This window comes from Anomaloglossus baeobatrachus, chromosome 1 (assembly GCF_048569485.1).
Source record: "Anomaloglossus baeobatrachus isolate aAnoBae1 chromosome 1, aAnoBae1.hap1, whole genome shotgun sequence".
Classification (NCBI taxonomy): domain Eukaryota; kingdom Metazoa; phylum Chordata; class Amphibia; order Anura; family Aromobatidae; genus Anomaloglossus; species Anomaloglossus baeobatrachus.
This window is the reverse complement of record NC_134353.1, coordinates 503,426,723-503,446,469: the sequence shown is the minus strand read 5'-3', so window position 1 is coordinate 503,446,469 and position 19,747 is coordinate 503,426,723.

Here is a 19,747-nt window from a genome sequence, read left to right as displayed (position 1 = left end):
ACATTTCTACCCCTGTATCATCCTAGGGAGACTAAAGGCTTGTGGATTTTTGAATGTGCTTCATGCAAATAACCATTTTAAGTTTGGAACTTTGGGACAATTGATGCCATTTAAGTGGTGTCTGTGGCCAAATTTTTGGAAAACATGGAGACTCTTGTTGGAGTCTCCTTGCTGTGTTTTACATGATTTTAGAAGGGCATAACATGCCTAATAGGTTGACTTTCAGCATCTGCAAACTGTTGGCTACAGTAATGCTGCCTTTCCGCCTGGTGGACACAGAGGATTTTCGAGACCTTATGCCCGTTGCAGTGCCCCAGTACCAGATGCCCAGTTGCCACTACTTCTCCAAGAAAGGTGTGCCTGTGCTATACCAGCATGTCGTGTTAGAGGGGCGACCGAGGGCCATTGTAATCGTGGCAGATACTGCCCTCTGGCTGTTGCGCAGCCCGGTACTCTTCCTCTGCGCCCCAACCGCCACTACAGTGCAATTCAGTATTAAGCGCATTTTCTCTTCAGGCGTCACAGACACGGTCACAGGATCTTTTAACTAAATTTCTTTACTTGTCAACTTATATACATTCCTTTTTCTCGCCTTAGGCGGGCACATTGTTTGAAAGTTACAGGGAATATCTTTTTCTTTCCCCCAAAATTTCATTTTTCTTTACATATCATCCGGCTGACTGTTTCTCTGTTGTTCGGGCTCACATTGGGGTACCCAATTACACTAGCCACGGTAAACTCAACCGTCTTTTCAGTCAGTCAGGACCACTCTTCCCTCTAGAGGCCCACTGACTCTTTTCTCACTAAAGGATTTGTAAGATCTCACCAGGAAATAGCCACCCTTTGTCCGGACCGCTTTTTGTGGCCGAAAAAATAACCGGATTCGGCCCAGAAGGCCATACCAAATTAATTTTACTGGGCTTTTTCTTCACTACGCCTCTCACAGACGCAGTGTACTTCTCCTCAGGGACCTTCCTGACCAACTGATTTCTAACCGCTCTTTTTCAAACTAGACTCCTCCCCCTCACTGTTCGGGATCACCAGGGAAACAGCCCACACACTGAGGCCACCTAGTGGCCATTTGAATACATTACATTACACTACAATATGGACCTTAGATATTACATTACACTATAACATAGACTTTATATATTACATTACACTATAACATGGACTTTACATATAACATTACACTATAACATAGACTTTACATATAACATTACACTATAACATGGACTTTACATATTACACATTTTACATATACATCATACACACAGGCATACCTCCCAACTTTTGAAGAAAGGAAAGAGGGACAAAGTATGCGGCGCACTGCGTGCGCCGCGGCAAATTTTGACCACGCCCCTAGCCACACCCCTAGCCACACCCATTTGGCAGTATGGGTCATTCGGCAGATGCCCCGGACTGTTCGTTAACAGTCATAGCAGCCAGAATTTTCTTATATTTCTATGTGTCACTTAACCCCTTCACCCCCGGCCACTAAAACACCCTAATGACCGGGCCATTTTTTGCAATTCTGACCAGTGTCACTTTGACAGGTTATAACTCTGGAACGCTTCAACGGATCCTGGCGATTCTGAGATTGTTTTTTCGTGACATATTGTACTTCATGTCAGTGGTAAATTTAGGCCGATATGTTTTGCGTTTATTTGTGAAAATTTAGGAAATGTGGCGAAAATTTTGAAAATTTTGCAAATTTCAAACTTTGAAAATTTATGCCCATAAATCTGAGAGATATGTCACACAAAATAGTTACTAAATAACATTTCCCACTTGTCTACTTTACATCAGCGCAATTTTCGAAACAAATTTTTTTTCCGTTAGGAAGTTAGAAGGGGTCAAAGGTCATCAGCAAATTCTCATTTTTCCAACAAAATTTACAAAATAATTTTTTTTAGGGACCACATTACATTTGAGGTGACTTTGAGAGGCCTAGGTGACAGAAAATACCCAAAAGTGACCCTATTCTAAAAACTACACCCCTCACACTGCTCAAAACCACATCCAATAAGTTTATTAACCCTTTAGGTGCTTCACAGGAACCAAAGCAATGTGGAAGGAAAAAATGAAAATTTTACTTTTTAACACAAAAATGTTACTTTAGCCATAAAATTTTCATTTTTACAAGGGAGAAAAGAGAAAGTACACAATACAATTTATTGTGCATGTTCTCCTGAGTACGCAGATACCCCATATGTGGTAAAAATCAATTGTTTGGGCGCACGGCAGAGCTCGGAAGGGAAGGAGCGCCATTTGAATTTTTGAACGCAAAATTAGCTGCCCTCATTAGCGGACGCCATGTCGGGTTTGAAGACCCCCTGAGGTGCCTAAACAATGGAGCTCCCCCACAAGTGACCCCATTTTGGAAACTAGAGGCCTCAAATAATTTTTCTAGATGTTTGGTGAGCACTTTGAACCCCTGGGGGCTTCACAAAAGTTTATAGCGTTGAGCCGTGAAAAGAAAAAAATTTTTTTTTTACCACAAAACGGTTGCTTCAACTAGGTAGCTTTTTTTTTCACAAGGGTAACAGGAAAAAATGCACCATAAAATGTATTGTGCATTTTCTCCTGAGTACGCAGATACCTCATATGTGGTGGAAATCAAATGTTTGGACACACAGCAGTGCTCGGAAGGCAAGGAGCGCCATTTGAATTTTTGAGTGCAAAATTAGCTGCACCTGTTAGCGGACGCCATGTCGGGTTTGAAGACCCCCTGAGGTGCCTAAACAATGGAGCTCCCCCACAAGTGACCCCATTTTGGAAACTAGAGCCCTCAAATAATTTTTCTAGATGTTTGGTGAGCACTTTTAACCGCTGGGGGCTTCACAAAAGTTTATAGCGTTGAGCCGTGAAAAGAAAAAAAAATTTTTTTTACCACAAAACGGTTGCTTCAACTAGGTAGCTTTTTTTTCCACAAGGGTAACAGGAAAAAATGCACCATAAAATGTATTGTGCATTTTCTCCTGAGTACGCAGATACCTCATATGTGGTGGAAATCAAATGTTTGGACACACAGCAGTGCTCGGAAGGCAAGGAGCGCCATTTGAATTTTTGAGTGCAAAATTAGCTGCACCTGTTAGCGGACGCCATGTCGGGTTTGAAGACCCCCTGAGGTGCCTAAACAATGGAGCTCCCCCACAAGTGACCCCATTTTGGAAACTAGAGCCCTCAAATAATTGTTCTAGATGTTTGGTGAGCACTTTGAACACCTGCGGGCTTCACAGAAGTTTATAGCGTTGAGCCGTGAAAAGAAAAAAATTTTTTTTACCACAAAACGGTTGCTTCAACTAGGTAGCTTTTTTTTCACAAGGCTATCAGGAAAAAATGCACCATAAAATGTATTGTTCATTTTCTCCTGAGTACGCAGATACCTCATATGTGGTGGAAAGTAATTGTTTGGGCGCATGGCGGGGCTCAGAAGAGAAGGAGCGCCATTTGACAGCAAAATTGGTTGGAATCATTAGCGGACGCCATGTCACGTTTGGAGACCCCCTATGGTGCCTAAACAGTGGAGCTCCCCCACAAGTGACACCATTTTGGAAACTAGAGCCCTCAAATATTTTTTCTAGATGTTTGGTGAGCACTTTGAACACCTGGGGGCTTCACAGAAGTTTATAGAGTTGAACCGTGAAAAGAAAAAAATTTTTTTTTACCACAAAACGGTTGCTTCAACTAGGTAGCTTTTTTTTTCACAAGGCTATCAGGAAAAAATGCACCATAAAATGTATTGTGCATTTTCTCCTGAGTACGCAGATACCTCATATGTGGTGGAAAGTAATTGTGTGGGCGCATGGCGGGGCTCAGAAGAGAAGGAGCGCCATTTGACAGCATAATTGGTTGGAATCATTAGCGGACGCCATGTCACGTTTGGAGACCCCCTATGGTGCCTAAACAGTGGAGCTCCCCCACAAGTGACACCATTTTGGAAACTAGAGCCCTCAAATAATTTTTATAGATGTTTGGTGAGCACTTTGAACATCTGGGGGCTTCACAGAAGTTTATAGCGTTGAGCCGTGAAAAGAAAATTTTTTTTTTTTACCACAAAACGGTTGCTTCAACTAGGTAGCTTTTTTTTTCACAAGGGTAACAGGAAAAAATGCACCATAAAATGTATTGTGCAATTTCTCCTGAGTACACAGATACCTCATATGTGGAGGAAAGTAATTGTTTGGGCGCATGGCGGGGCTCAGAAGAGAAGGAGCGCCATTTGACTTTTCAAACGCACAGACGCGGTGCACTGATCGGCCGCTGCAGGATGCACGGTCGGATGCGATAAAAAAAAGCGTCGGGGATACGTAAAAAAAAAAGTCACGCCAAAAATTGACCATGGATGCAGATACGTTATGTGCATCCCTGATCAGCGCTTGGCGGGATGCACGGACTGATGCGATACAAAAAGCGTCGCAAATACGGAAAAAAGTCACGCCAAAAATTGAGCAGGGATGCCGATCCGTTATCTGCATCCCTAATCAGCGCTCGGCGGGACGCACGGACGGATGCGATACAAAAAGCGTCGTGAATACGGAAAAAAGTCACGCCAAAAACTGACCACGGATGCAGATCCGTTATCTGCATCCCTGATCAGCGCTCGGCGGGACGCACGGACGGATGCGATACAAAAAGCGTCGTGAATACGGAAAAAAGTCACGCCAAAAATTGACCATGGATGCCGATCCATTATGTGCATCCCTGATCAGCGCTTGGCGGGACACACGGACGGATGCGATACAAAAAGCGTCGGGGATACGGAAAAAAAAGTCACGCCAAAAATTGAGCAGGGATGCCGATCCGTTATCTGCATCCCTGATCAGCGCTTGGCGGGACGCACGGACGGATGCGATACAAAAAGCGTCGGGGATACGGAAAAAAAAGTCACGCCAAAAATTGAGCAGGGATGCCGATCCGTTATCTGCATTCCTGATCAGCGCTTGGCGGGACGCACGGACGGACGAGGTGTAAAAATGGACAGGGGATACGGAAAAAAAAAAAAAAAAAGTTATACTCACAGTACCCAGAGGACTAGCAGAAGGATCACTGACCAGAAGAGCTGCAGAGGAACAGATGGCAGAGAGATGGACAGCTTTACAGGAGCAGCAGGCAGATCAGCAGAATGCCCAGGAAGGACCCAGCGATGGACGCAGATGTGATCAGGCCGGTGAAGACAGGTAAGAGGACGTCGGGGGAGAGCAGAGGGGGAGAGGGGGGGGGAGAGCAGAGGGGGGGTTGAGAGCAGAGGGGGGGGGGGGAGCAGAGGGGGAGGTGGAGAGCAGAGGGGGAGGGGGAGAGCAGAGGGGGAGACCGGAGAGGGAGCTGCAGAAGCAGAATAGAAATAATGGGGGAGGCAGTCAGATCGCGGGGGGAGCGGATCGGGATGTCGGGGGTGGGGGGGGGGTTGGTGTGGTTGGTGGGAGCAGATCGCGGGGGGGGGGGCACGGCAGGGGCTATCACGGCAGCGCGCAGGGGCACCACGGGAGCGCGCACGGGCTGCAAAGTGAGCACAGTACTCACTTTGCAGCAGCAGCGGTGACCTCAGCAGCAGCGGTGGTAGCAGATCGGGATGCCGGGGGGCAGATCGGGGCGTAGGGGGGCAGATCGGGGGGGGCACGGGCAGGAGCCTTCACGGGAGCGCGCAGGGGCACCACGGGAGCGCGCACGGGCTGCAAAGTGAGCACAGTACTCACTTTGCAGCAGCAGCGGTGACCTCAGCAGCAGCGGTGGTAGCAGATCGGGATGCCGGGGGGCAGATCGGGGCGTAGGGGGGCAGATCGGGGGGGGCACGGGCAGGAGCCTTCACGGGAGCGCGCAGGGGCCTTCACGGGAGCGCGCAGGGGGGCGGAATACTTACCATTGGAGCAGGAGCGGCGGAGACATCAGAGGCGGCGGCGGCAGCAGCAGCGGTGGCGTGGTACCACAAGTACCAGCCACTGCACGTTGCAGACATGTTGGGGGAGGGCTCACAGGCCAGCATAGGCCTGGGGAGGTGGCCACCGGCAGATCAGACCGCCCCACTGCACACTGATTGGAGCGATTGCGCGTCATAGCACGATCGCTCCAATCAGTGCTGCAGGGGCTGGGGGCGGCATGTTTGAGGTCCACCTATGATATGCTGCAGCAGCTGCGGCATCTCATAGCCGGATCTCACAGGATCGCACTAATTCGGGCATTATTTTTGCCGAAATTAGTGCGATCGATGTGGTTGGCGGTTCAGATTTGAACAGCCAATCACATCGATCGTCGATAAGGGGTGGCGATGCCGCCCCCCCCCTGGGGTCAAGCAAAGGTCCCCTGCTGTAAGAAACAGCAGGGGACATCATTTGAAAGCCGTTGCTATGGCCACGGCAATCAAATGAAGTTTAGGCAGTAAAATTACGTCCCTGGTCGTTAAGTCACGTTAAAATAGGACGTAATTTTACTGCCCGCGGTCGTGAAGGGGTTAATGACATGTTGCTTATTTGGGCCTATAAGGCCGTGTTCACACGTTGCATAAATTTTGTTTCTTTTTATTTCTGCCAATGTCTGCACCAAACTACACAATAACAATCTTCTCTGGTTATTCCATTTTTGCTGCATTTTTTCTGTCTTTTCTCCATTATTTAATGCGTTTTTGGTTCAGATGTGAATCTGCATTTTAAAGTGTTTTTATTGTAGAGAGAGGCTTTTTCCTGCATTTTTTTAAGCTCCACATAGAAGCCTCCAGAGAAACAAAAACCCCAAAACTGCAGAGTTCAGCAGTGTCTTCTCATGGAATCCACTTTACTTGGACAATTAAACACAGCAGGATAAATGTCCAAAAAAACAGCAGAAAAAAAAAGCATTTACACTACATGTGAACATGGACTAATTGTCCAAGCAAAGTGGATGAGACGTCATGAAATCTCCGCCCCTGGTGTCTAAAGACGCCACTGAACTGTGTGGATTTGGTGTTTTTTTCTTTATAAGCTTCAGGATTCACATCTGCAACAAACACGTATCAAATAAAGGGACAATGCATACAAAATACCGCAGACACGCAAAAATCAGAGGAGATTGTTATATTGCGCTCGTGGTGCGGACACCTGCAGAAAAAAATGCAGCATTTATGCTACGTGTGAACACGGCCTCAACAATACATTTTTATTACATTGTTTATGGGTTTTAATAAAGAAAAATAATAAATTGCGCAATTTTTTTCGCCATTTACCGATCCCCATAAATAATCTGATCGCTGTCTTGTTCGGGTCGATTACAGGGACACCAAATATGTCCATGTTATTTGCTGATTTGTGATGTTTATTATTTTATAAAAAAGTGTAATAAAATTACATTATTCTATTTTTTTTATTATTTTTAGTAATTTTATTAGAAGAAAAAAAAAACTTCTTTTCCTCTCCCTCTAGAATACAGGACACAGAGATGCTGCTCTGTGCAATAGAGCTCTGTGTCCTGTGTAATCAGAGGCTGCATTGTGGGTTTATTCATATAAAATTCTCCCTTTTACAACATCAATTCTTAGTGGCTCACCAGCTAGAGCAGCTGGAAAAGCTAGGAGACTTCTGGGCACATGTTTGAATCCAAGGTGGTGAAAATAAAATTGTATTTCTATTTTTTTCCTCATTTCTTTATAGCAGTTTTATGGGAAGAAATGAATCTGACTCTTTCCTTCACCCACAAAGAGATGCAGTATCTATCTATCTATCTAACTATCTATATCTATCTATCTGTCTATCTATTATATATCCATCATGTATCTATCCATCTATCTATACGTCTATCTATTTATCTATCATGTATGTATCTATCTATTATCTATCATGTATCTATACATCCCTCTATCATCCATCCATCCCTCTATCATCCATCCATCCCTCTATCATCCATCCATCCCTCTATCATCCATCCATCCCTCTATCATCCATCCATCCCTCTATCATCCATCCCTCTATCATCCATCCCTCTCTCATCCATCCATCCATCCATCTTTGCAGCTGAATAATCTGCTTCTGATTTATCTACTGCAATATAGAGGTCAAGATTACCAAATCTTCCTATCTTTTGCAATGCAGGCAGTGGCTCAGTGGTAGAGCTGCTGCCTATGGAACAATGAGCTCACAGTTCACGGGTTCAAGTCCCGTCTGCCCTGATAATCCAGACCTGATAAGAATTAAATAAAATTTAATTTAATTTAATTTAATAATGGGACAACAGCTGTGAGCCGTGGGACTGTGGGACAGACCTCTAAAATCAGGGCAGTCCCGCAGAATCTGGGATGGTTGGGAGGTATGCACCCAGGTTTGGGGTGACTGAGTCTTACAGTTGCACACAACATCACTGCTTCCTTGAGAAACTCTGTGTGTGACAGGGTGCATTTCACCACCGATACTTGGACCAGTAAGCATGGACAGGGGTGCTACATGTTGCTGACTGGGCACTGGGTAACTATGGTGAAACATGGAGAAGGGTCTGCTGTACAAATCTTGCTGTCCCCACGAGTTGTGCGTCAATCCTCTGTATGTAGAAGTTCCTCCACTGCTTATGCCTCCTCCACCTCTGCCCAAAGCCTGTCTGGTAAGGCCACCTGTGTTGTAACTGCGCACAAGGAATCCCACACACCTCCTTACTATGCTGGCAGCAGAGCTCAACGGCATCAGGCGGTCAACTCTTTACTTTGAAATGTATGGGAAATGTGAGTCACACTGCTGAGAAGTTGTGGATGGTCAGCTCTGGAGACTGAGTTTCATCAATGGTTGTCTCCACTCAACCTGCAGCCATGTCCGTGTGCGACAATGCTGCAAACCTGGGTGCGGCCCTTTTCTGGGGCAATGTGACATATGTGCCTTGTATGGCTCACATGTTGAACCTGGTTGTCCAGCAATTTTTAAACCACTATCCCGGCCTCGATGGGCTTCTGCAGAGGGCACGGTGTAACGCCTGCCTGGATCCACAGACTCAGACGGGCTGTAAAGGATAGGCTAGAGGGAAGCCACTCACCAAGCAAGACCCCTAGAACCCTGAAACCCCTTAACCCCTATATAGGGATTTGGAATTACACAGGGCCCAAGGTGATTACTACCTGTGGAAGGCTGCAGTCCGAGAGAGTAGTAGTCAGGCAGGGTCAAACCAGGAATTGTGGAACAGGGACAGAATCAGCAGGCAAGGACGTAAGCAGAAAACAAGCAGTGGTGAAATCCGGATCAGGCAACAAGGTACATAAACAGCAGGCAGGAGACGTAGTCAGGAAATAAGCGGTGGTGAAATCCGGATCGGGCAACGAGGTACATAAACAGCAGGCAGGAGACGTAGTCAGGAAACAAGCGGTAGTCAGTACACAAAATCACAAAGCGGAACAGGAACCACAAGTTCAGAACTATCTCAGGCAGTGGTCAGAAGACAGGAGAGGCATTAAAAAGGGTGTTGTGTCTTCCCATAGGTTGCAGCTGAATGATAGTACTTCAGCTGGGAGACACCTGCCACCTACAGTCAGCCAGTGGTACTGCAGATCTCAAGGAAACCAAGCCCAGTGGATGAGCGGTACGGGCGCCGCTGGCATCGACTCTCTCCCATCACCAGCACTATCCACGGCAGGAACACAGCGTCGCCTAACGATCAAAGTAGAAGTCACTGGAGTGGACTCTGGTGGTGACGTAACAGCCTTGTGCAACAATGCTGCAAACTTCGGTGCAGCCCTTCACTGGGGCAATGTGACACACGTGCCTTGTATGCCTCACGTGTTGAACCTGGTTGTCCCGCAATTTTTAAACCACTATCCCGGCCTACATGGGCTTCTGCTTCGCTATGTGCTCACTTACGCCGTTCACACCCCGCAGCTCAACGACTTGCATCGCTCTAGAAGTCTTTCGGCCTGCCGGTTCACCGGCTGAAATGCGATGTGCTGGCACGCAGGAATTTGAATCTGCACATGTTGCAGCGATTGTGGCAGCACCGATGAGCCCTGCTGCTGCTGCAATACGTTATGACATATAGCCTGGGCCAATGAGATCCAGAGGTGGGTCAGATCCCGCTGCTGCAGTGGTCTCAGATCAAGGACCTATGCACCCTTCTGCACAGTTTCGAAATGGCGACGAAGATATTTAGCGCTGACGATGCCATTATCAGCATGACAATTCTGGTCATCTACATGCTGGAGCACACTATAAACAGTATTCGGAGTCAGGTGGTGGGACAAGAGGAAGGGGAGGAAGTACAGGAGGAGCGATATGCAGAAGGAATAACAAGATCTCCAAGGTCCAGATGGTCAGCAGCACCAAGGCGTCAGGCATGCGACGGTGGGGGAGAGGTATTAACAAGGGCGCATGGTACCGGCCAAACTGTTGAGGCATGTGCAGGAGCCCAGGAAGAAATGGATGACGAACTGGCGATGGACATGGAAGACTCAGCAGATGAGGGACACCTTGATCACATTTCTGTTCTGCGAGGTTGGGGGGAGAGGGCAGAGGAAGGAAGCATGATTCTCATCTCGCCACCAACAACACAGCAAGGACTTGTTTCTCCTGGATGCGCAAGACACATGAGCGCCTTTTTGCTGCACTACCTGCAACATGACCCTCGGATTGTCAGAATTCGAAGTAACACACTCACACACTCTTAGATCCCCAGTACAAGACAAAATTTGGCGACATAATTCCAGTCATAGAAAAGGACGCACGTATGCAGGAGTATCAGCAGAAGTGCCTGTTACACAATCTTAGATCGGCTTTTCTAATAAACACCAGTGGTGCACAGAATGAGTCTCACAGTTTTGTCATGGCTAGGAGGAAATGGTCTTTTACTTGTCCACATCTGAGGGTCCGACGGCTGGCTGCTGTGCTGAGACGGCGTTCAGTAGGGTGTCCCTGCAGAGTTGCAAATTTGGTCATCTACAAAATGAGTGGAAAAAGGCCAGATGCTGGTGGAAAGGGGAACAGGTGTGTTGGAAAGGGAAAAAAAGTTTGTGTCCATGGGTTAGGTGTAAAGCAACAGTAACATCTGCTGAAGAAAGACCATCTTCCAGTCAAAGATGTCTACTTCTTTCCGTGGACAATCTGATATGATCCCTTTCTTACGGACACGACCATTGCTACCAAATGTAGATGAGGCACCAAAAGAGCAGGTGCTTGAATGGATCTCCAGTGCTCCATCAAGTGGCCTCTCCTCCACCTCAACGTCAATATCCCAAATACTCCTTTCCTCTGTGGTGTCACCCAATCTCACTTGCTTCCTACCAGCTCTCAAGTCTCCACCCACCCTGCTGAGTATAGGGTAACAGAGATGGTTGAGTCTGCAGAGCAGTTCAGTCACACTATAGCCTGGGAATCAGAGGTCTGCTCCAAAGCTGCAGTGAGTCCAGACAAGGAAATGATGTGCACTGATGCCCAGAAGCTTTGTGAGTCGTATCCAGGCCCAGATGAAGAAGGTTCTGAGCATAAAGTAGACCCTCATTCCCAAACTATAACTCCTCTTGGTGGAGAAAATGAGGAACATGCTACATAGTTACATTGTTAGTTACATAGGTGGAAAAAAGACCTAGGTCCATCTAGTTCTGATGAGACTCAGATACCTGATTGGAATGACAACTTTACTATTCGGTCAGGGCAGGAAGAGGTTGGCTCTGAGGATGAGGGGAGTGAGAACGTACAGGGTGATGATGGAGTTGGAGATCCCACTTACTGTCAACCCACAGTCAGCCAGTCGATGAGGTCAGCAGAGCAGGTGGAGGAGGATGCTACTGACGACAAGGTTAGGTTGCGCCTTCCTGGACAGAGACGGAGTACTTGAAGCACGTCAACTACTGCATTCTCAGCCACAACTCTGCCTCTGAGCAGAAGTCGTGGTGGTTCTGCAGGTCGCATGCGCTCTAAGCCTTGCCTAGCCTGGGCCTTTTTTGACATCGCAAAGGATCACCCAACTCATGTCATCTGTAAGATTTGTCACCAATCTCTAAGTAGAGGCCAAAAACTCACTAGTTTGAGTACTTCGCCCATGAACCGTCACATGGATATGATGTGATAGGGGGAGGGTGCATTGATGACCTTTATCCACTGTGAATGCAAGATGCTTATTTGCCGTTCATTGTATGCATTGTTATTCACGTGTAAAAGGGTAAGAGTGTATAAATGACCTTTATTCACTGTAAATGCAAAAGGCTTATTTACTGTCAATTGTATGCATTGTTGCTGACCACCCACAAGGGGCCGCTGTATTGCATCTGCCTTTGACTGTTTGGTCACTGTAGCAACAGCAAAATGGTCTTTGGCTGTGGACTTGGAGACTGGAGGAGGTGCTGTATGTGAGTTGAAGGAAAAGCAAAAGGTGTGCGTAACAGAAAGGAGCCGCCGCAGAAACGCTTAGGTGGATTGTGAGGAGACTCGTATTAGAGTTTGGTGAGGAGGACCGTAGCGAGTGTGAGCAGAATCCTGTGCCGGAGACCGCCATTCTTCTGCTGGCTATACTGATCATCGTGAGAGGATCTTCAAGTCTCTATTTATGGCAGCTGGACACCACAGTACCCGGGTACGGTAGGCTGGGCCCAGGAGTGCGTGCACGCAACACTTTGTTTTGGTACCAAAACACATATCTGTTATGCTTAGGCCGACTATATAGACAATAAGACTTGCTGTCTCTGCTCTGTCAGTTTGTCAGTTACAGTTAAAATCTTAAAGGGACAGCGCCACATGTTTGTATTGACTGTTGCTGTAGAAGATTTCCAGGACTGTGTTGCTGAGCTGTGTGGTTTGCCTTCCCACTGTTATCATCTGCCTTATCTGTGAGGCTTCAGCAAATAAGGGTATTCAGGGGGGTTAATGTTTTTTGTCTATGTTTAGGTAGATATGTTGTAAGCTCTTGTGCTGCGCCACCAGTAGGTCATGTTCGCACACACACACACACACACACACACACACACACACACACACACACACACACACACACACACACACACACACACACACACACACACACACACACACACACACACACACACACACACTTACTCCTGCTGCCCAGAGGGATTACCAGGTATTAGGTGACTGTTTAGACAGTCCCTTGGTTAGGCAAAGGTTGGTGAGAAGGAGGTATAAATTGCCATTACGAGTGGCGCAGCATAGGGGTGTAGGCTTTTGGCCTTGTGAATAGATTGTTCTATTTTTTCTGTTTTATGCATGTTTTTTTTTGTTTTCGTAAAGTAAAACAATCATTTATCGACCCAACTGCCTAGAGTCCTTTTCCTGGTGCGTGGTTTAGCTGTATACTGGGGAGCCCACCCTGTACACGACTTTCAATGAAGCATAAGCCGCAGTGGGAAGCTCACTGTACTACAATGCGGCCTAGCGGGCTGACCCTGACAGCCTGGCCCGCCCCATTGGACGTGTGGTTAGGAAAAAAAAAATATCGATCGCCATTCTTTCAGCACTCAGTAACACTGATCTTAAACCCGTCCCCCCCGCACACTATACGCTGAATTTTGATAATATTGTTATTAACATTGAATGACAATATTAATGTGAAAAGCCAGCTAGTAACTAGCTACGCTTTTGGTGATCGAACCGTTATCGAACGGTAACTCGAACTGTCGAACATGAAGCTAATCGTTCGAGTTCGTCGAACGACTCGAACATCGCCAAAAACAGATCGAACTTGAGATTGGTGAACTGTTCGATTAGAACACTGCTCATCTCTAATGCTTAGCTTATGTATTGGCCAATTCTTGTGAGCCTGGTAACCAATGGCAAGGTGATCTCATTATACCGGGACTCTAACTTAAATGCCTCTATTTGGGTTAAAAACCTACATGTCTGGTCAGAAAGTATCCAGCTATAAAGTAGGATGGGCACAGCCTGGTTGTAGGGCGGAATGCTCAGTCAGAAAGAAATACACTACATATAAAGCAAAAAGACTGACCCGCACATCCAACAGATGTGAACAAGTGCTAGCTGTAAACACAATATAACTACAAAATACATATGTGGCGCCCCTGAGTACATCAGGGTGCCACAGGGTACTGCAATCCTTACCCAGGCCTTCCCTACTCTGCTGAAGAAGCTGCCTACACGATACGCGCGTGCAGGACGGGTCGGCTCTGTTTCATTGTGCCCAGCTTGTAAGACCATCTGACTGCTTTCCTATGGGTGAGTCACCACATGCAGGATATCTAATCCTTTACTGTTTTTGCCACCGGCGTCTGATGATTCACTCGTAGAATGCTGCAGTCTATTGTAAAAGTTCTATACTTACTGCTAACTGAATCTGCAGATGTTTTTCATCACATATAGGATATATAAATCCCCTACTGTCGTATTTTTGGATGAATCACCCGCAGAGTATTAGCCTACACACTGATGTTCTCCTTTATACCATATTTTGCATATGATGGCCTTTTATAATTACCACCTTGTTATATAATGCTGGACACTTGATCACTCCCCTGTTATAGGAGTCCCCCATAAGAAACGTCATTTCATGATTGTGTTTTTACATGTCTTTTTGTAAGTTTGACTCTTTTGTAAACAATAAAAGTGATATTTTTGAATATAGCACTCCTTTTGTGTGTACTTCATTGTACGCATTCCCTTTATGAATGTATTTATGGAGTTTATTCTAATGTACCGTATCCACTATTGCGAGAGGGAATTATAGATTAACAGTGATGATTTTACTAAATATTTACCCTCGCACCAAATCTGTGGTTTTTTGCACAATCCTTACCCAGGGTGCAGGGCCTACCCCCCCATGGTTCCAGGTTCCTAAGAAATCATTGTCACTACCATCAGCACCACAAATCCCAATCAACACCTCACATCAGTACCTGTCAGACTCACCAGTGGGTTGGTCTAGCTGGAAAAGGGCCACCCACCTAGGGGTCAGGCAGACTGGTGGGAGGGAGGAAGTAAGAGAGTAGTGAGAGCCCTCAAAGAGAGAGGAGCTGGGGAGAGTGAGCTCCCGGGGAGCTAGCCCGAGATTGGGTCGCAGACGGTGGTCCGGGACCAGAGGAGTCGGGGACCGGTGGCAGTGACATTAGAAGAGGGTGCGACGGACATAGTCTAAGAGGATTGTCGGCACCAGCAACCCCAAAAGAAACTGACCAATACCGAGTGCGACGGGGTACAGGACCCTAAGTCAGGAGCCGATTCAACATCCTGGCAATTAACCTGCAGAGGAAGGAGACCTTCAGGGACCTTTCCACAGAGCTCAGAGATTTCAGGGCATCAGCACAATGCGGGGGACAGGGTTTTCCAGCCAAAAAGCAGCCCACTGAAGTCCCAAGTGCCAGCCCTCAAGAGCACAGCTACTCTACATATAGTGAGCGGGGCTATAACAGCTTCAAGCCACGGGGCCACAAACAGACAACTAAATTGTGCATGGAGGTAGGCTTCGGACTACCAAGTGACACCGATGGGAGTGGATACCTGGACAGGCTCCCCGCAGTGACTGTGATACACATAGAGTTTGGTTTACCTGCAGTGTGTGTCTACTTTGTAAACCTCATCCAGCAGCACGACTACCGCAGTGAGTACCCTGATCCCCTGCACCCTGCTCTCCCAAACAACCTCCAATACCCCTGAGCCCAGGGTCTTCCCTACCTGTGGAGGGACTAACATCTGGCTGCTTAACTCCATCTGCCCCTGGACTCCTTACAGCAGCAGCGGTCCTCTAATTACCGCAACCCACAGGTGGCATCATGAACTTCTCACCTGTAAATAACCCCCTTTCATGGATCAAAGTGTCTTCCAACCCGGGTCCGGTCCTATTGAGCCACCACGATCCCGAATCTGAGCAGCCCGACTAACACTGGGGAGGTACACCTTGAATCTTACCTGGCGTCACGAACAGGATAAGGACAGGACCCATTGAACCAAGTGACGTGCGCCTTCCAGAACTGTTCAAAACTGTGCTGTGACTGTCCATTTTAATTGCTGTCATTTTGCCGCCATCTTGCCCGCCATTTTGGCGGCTAAAAACAACTGCGCCATCATCCCCAGCAAAAGGGCGCAAAGCCGAAGCCCTGCCCCTCGTCCAGAAAGCGTGTCCGGAAACCGGAAGTGGCCGGACCCGGAAGTTCCCAGAGATGCCCTGTTCCAGAGAAGTTGGTGACGAAATCCAAGGGGGAACAGGAAGATGTCGGCAGCAGATGATGCGAGCAAGATGTGAGGGCGGGAGCTGGAGCAGGGACACCAGGACTCTGCACAAAAGTTCCTGGAAGAGATAGCAGCAGGATGTCGGTGCCAAGAGACTGGTCACCTGAGCGTTCCGTTCCCAGAACAGCTACCTGGATCGAAGAGGAGACAGAGCGGCTCTGCAGGAGGATGCAGTCGCAGTTCTTGTTCCTGCTGGACAACTGGAAGATCGAGATGAGGAGTGTGGCCGCGGCAGTGCGGACCCGTGAAGTGGAAGCCCTGCGTGTGGAGTGTGTAAGCAGAAGCCCAGTTCCGGTTGATCCGGCCTACGCGGCTGCGGAACCCGGTCTGCCCCCGGCCATCGCGACAGCCATGCCAACTCCTCCGCCCTCGGCTGAAGCGATAGCTGAGCCGCTGCCCCCGACACTGGCAGTGGAGCCTCTAGCCCCCCCGCGGAAGATGAGCAGATCACAACACCTCTGGCCCTACCACCGGCCAGACCAGACCAGGCCGCAACGCCTCTGGTACCATCCTCGGCCAGAGCAGACCAGGCCGCCTCACCGGGCCTGTACCTCGTTTCAGAGCACCTGGCCACTTCTACCCCAGTTGCGGAACATCTGGTATGTCTTGTTGCTGCTGCAGGGGAGGAATCCGCCGACATGATGGTTCCACTGCAGTGCAGCCCCCCGGTAGTTGCTGGGGTCGCGGGAATTCGAATGCAGCCAGTACCTCTGGAGCTTAGCAGGCATGTGATGAAGGATGGAAAAATAGTGTAATGGTAACGGAACCCGGCTGCCTTAGTAGTTACTGTTGTTTTATATTGTGTTTGTTATTTTTCTTGAAAACCTGCATAATTGAAAGTGTTGAAAATGCTAATTAACCGGGAAAGTCACCTGATTTTCTACCAATTACTAAAAAGTTAATTATGGACCATGGCTGCAGGACTGGCAGTAGCCAGCACGAACTTGTGCTTTTTGTAAATAGCTGCACCTAGTGTGCCTACCAGAGTCATCTCCTGAACCATCAGGACTTCAATCCTGTCACCATGGACACTGCACGGAACTCAGGGTGGGTCAACACCATGGCTAGCTGTGGCACCAGGGGTTCAGGTGTTTTGGGTGGCGGGTTGAAGGGAAAGGGACAATGGGAATGGACTGTCACAGGAAGTGGCTGCAGCGGAGTAGGCTGAGTCCCCAGCTACCGCTACAACCTGTAGAATTCCCAAGTGTTCTAGTGTTGGACTCTGTGAGTTTGTAACGTTTAACTGTATTACCTGCCCTGTATGGGAAGAGTATTCCATATTTAATATGTTATCCTTTTTTCAGTTCCAGTTCAATAAAAACTCTGTGTGTCCTGTAGCTCAGGGAGGAGCTAAGTTTAACCAAGGGGGGGGATGTGGCACCCCTGAGTACATCAGGGTGCCACAGGGTACTGCAATCCTTAACCAGGGTGCAGGACCTACCCCCCATGGTTCCAGGTTCCTACGAAATCGGTGTCACTACCATCAACACCACAAATCCCAATCAATACCTCACATCAGGACCTGTCAGACACACCAGTGGGTTGGTCTAGCTGGAAAAGGGCTACCCACCTAGGGGTCAGGCAGACAGGTGGGAGGGAGGAAGTAGGAGAGTAGTGAGAGCCCTCAAAGAGAGAGGAGCTGCGGAGAGTGAGCTCCCGGGGAGCTATACCGTGGTTGGGTCGCAGACGGTGGTCCGGGACCAGAGGAGTCGGGGACCGGTGGCAGTGACATTGGAAGAGGGTGCGACGGACATAGTCTAAGAGGACTGTCGGCACCAGCAACCCCAAAAGAAACTGACCAATACCGAGCATGACCGGGTACAGGACCCTAGGTCAGGAGTCGATTCAACATCCTGGCAATTAACCTGCAGAGGAAGGAGACCTTCAGGGACCTTACCACAGAGCTCAGAGATTGGGGGCATCAGCACAATGCGGGGGACAGGGTTATCCAGCCAAAAAGCAGCATACTGAAGTCCCAAGTGCCAGTCCTCAAGAGCACAGCTAGACTACACATAGTGAGCGGGGCCCTAACAGCTTCAAGCCATGGGGCCACAAACAGACAACTAAATTGTGCACGGAGGTAGGCTCCGGACTACCAAGTGACACCGATGGGAGCGGATACCTGGACGGGCTCCCCGCAGTGACTGTGACACACAGAGACTTTGGTTTACCTGCAGTGTGTGTGTCTACTTTGTAAACCTCATCCAGCACCACGACTACCGCAGTGAGTACCCTTATCCCCTGCACCCTGCTCTCCCAAACAATCTCCAACACCCCTGAGCCCGGGGTCTTCCATACCTGTGGAGGGACTAACATCTGGCTGCTTAACTCCATCTGCCCCGGTACTCCTTACAGCAGTGGCGGTACTCACATTACCGCAACCCACAGGTGGCGTCACGAACTTCTCCCCTGTAAATGTACCACCCCCGTGTCAGCAGCCGAGCCGCTCGGATTCGGAACCGCGGTGGCTCCAAAGGGGTCGCGCAGACACCCGAATGTAAAAGGGGGGATATGTACAGGGGGGTTAGGAGTTTGTGACACCCCCCACGGTGCGTGGTAAGATGGAGTACCACCGCTGCTGTTGGGAGCACCCGGTGGCAGTGATATGGCAGCAAGATGTTTGACCCCTCCGTGGGTAGGGGGGGTTTGCCCCGGGGCCCCGTGATGATAGCGAAGGGGTGCCATTGGGACAGGAAAGGGTTTCTGCGTAGTCACTCAGTCCAAGAATACTGACACCGACAGCTTGTAAACTAGAATTCTGAGCACCGCTGCAGCAAGGAGGGAGCACGCTTGGATCCGTGCCCTTGGTGTTGCTTGTTAGCCTATGACCTTTTCTGTAGCATCTTCTTCACTATTTGGACCCTGTAGTGTGGAACTAGTCGGGTCCCGCTCACCCGTATGGCTAGCGGAGTGAGCTTGCTCTCAGGGTTCACGCTTGGGATTTTCTGTACTGTGTTTTGGGAAAAGTCCTATCCCCTCATTGCACTAGTACCCCAATTTTGGAGCGGGTGAGGGATGAATCTTGAAGACTTCACTCCCGTCGAGTAAATTACCAGGATGCTTTAAGCTACTTCCCGGTCTAGGGTCCACGTACCTCGTCATGCCCTGGCCCCTGCCCGGAGATGGCTCAAGGCCGCCAGCTGCCCTCCTCGGCAGAACCGTGCCCCTTGACATGATCCCCTGCAACCGGGGTTCCAGCTCGTTCCAGGCCCAGACCAACGTCTGCCACCTAGTAGTCTCAAGAGCCCTGCTCCCAAACCGGTGACCTCTCACTTCGAGACACACCACTCCACTCTCCTTCACTTTCTCCCTCTCTTCTCAATTCTCACTTTCCTTTACCAACCCCCCAAGTGGGTGGCCCTATTCCCTTCAGGCCCCCCAATGGTGTGTCCGGTGGGTGTGGTGCAAAGTGTTCCTAGGGTTTTGACTGGCTCTGATCTTAGCAACACCAAAGGACAGGGATCCGTAACCAAGGAGGATGGGGATACTATGCAGAAGGGAAGATTGCACAATACCCTGTGACGACCTGATAGGCCAGGGCGTCACATAAATGCCCCCTTTCATGGATCAAAGTGTCCACCAACCCGGGTCCGGGCCCTTCCAGCCACCACGATCCTGAGTCC